This window comes from Sinocyclocheilus grahami, unplaced genomic scaffold, assembly GCF_001515645.1.
Source record: "Sinocyclocheilus grahami isolate Dianchi unplaced genomic scaffold, SAMN03320097.WGS_v1.1 scaffold52.1, whole genome shotgun sequence".
NCBI classification, from domain to species: domain Eukaryota; kingdom Metazoa; phylum Chordata; class Actinopteri; order Cypriniformes; family Cyprinidae; genus Sinocyclocheilus; species Sinocyclocheilus grahami.
The window spans coordinates 1,593,723-1,595,057 of NW_015505231.1; the positions used below are offsets into that span (position 1 = coordinate 1,593,723).

The window sequence follows — 1,335 nt, forward strand, 5'->3', positions numbered from 1 at the left end:
ATTGAATAAATGCATATTTACAATTTAAGCACTTAACTAAAATAAGTAGGCTATTAGTAAAATAAATAACTAGAGAAGGCTGACTATAATCAGCTTGCTTCTATTTAGTGAGATAAGCCTACTCCTCACCTGAATTAGAAAAAAAGCTCTTCGTCTTCAGTGATGTGAAGACAGCGTTTGAGCGTGTACACGCAATATCTGAGCAAGAGCAGAGCCAATTCATAAAAGAACAATATTTAAAAGCACACGTCCAGTTTTGTGTGAGTGAAGGAAATCCGCTTGGGAGTGGAGAGATTCGTCCTCGCTCACATGGATCGCATAACATTATGCGCTCTCGACATCGTCATTAAGATCACACTATAGAAACCGCCTAAAATTAAGTATAAAGAAGAGAAGAAAGCGGCCCTAGGCAGCTGCCTACACATGCCAGGATCCACCACTGCCAGATGCAGTTAGAAATTTACTAAAATCAAGCCTATCGCAAGACATCTGATAGGGGTGGCACCTGGGGTGGCCAGCCAAATTTCAGGGGGGGCCGGTGCCACCCCTGGCCACCACGGTCTCCCCTACCTAGAATGCCATATCAGAATTTGGTAACACTTTAGAATAATGGTCCGTTGTTAACAAGTAACTATGCAGGAAGTAATAGGTAGTACTACATTAACACTTAACTTAATACTATTAACTAATAGAGAAGCCAGATTAACGAAGCAGTAAGTAATAGCAAATTTAGGACAAAGGTAGTTCCTTATTAGATATTTGATCATTACTAAAAAAATATATCCTCATTGAGAACTACTTGCGAACTATGACCAATTAATAAAGAATAACCTATTTATTACTAATCACAACAGTAATGTCTTAAAAGTGAACAATTGGGTTCTTTGTGGAAACTAATTTATGAATATGATATCCTCCAAATAAGTCGGCTACATTTTAAAATTGTGACTACTACTCTTACCAAAGGATGGATGTTCAAACTTAAACATAATAAAAAACCTAGAATAATAATAAAAATGAAAATTCACTTAAAAATGTTAATAATTAAGAAGTGATGCTGACAAGCTCATGATTGAATTAGTTCACAATTATGATCTCTGCTTCGTGTCAGTTCAATGTATCCCACTCCAAAAGACCTACTGGTAAAATATCACTAGTGCTTCACACAAATGTATGACTGTACAGTATGTCAGATATAAAATATGTTACGTAACTTATTAATTTACTTGTAATTACTGAGGGGTTAGCGTGTTTTTCACTTTAAAATAATGGTCTAGATCACTAGTAGTTCCTTAGTAGCACTTTAGCTTTAAAGTGAAAAATACATTAGCCTCT

General features: G+C 35.8%; 1 protein-coding gene across 2 annotated transcripts in view; it reads right to left on the reverse strand.

The window, feature by feature from the left end:
• The window catches only part of LOC107583273 (uncharacterized), a 10,911-nt gene that overhangs the window by 1,163 nt on the left and 8,413 nt on the right, over positions 1-1,335 (reverse strand). The window lies entirely within an intron of this gene.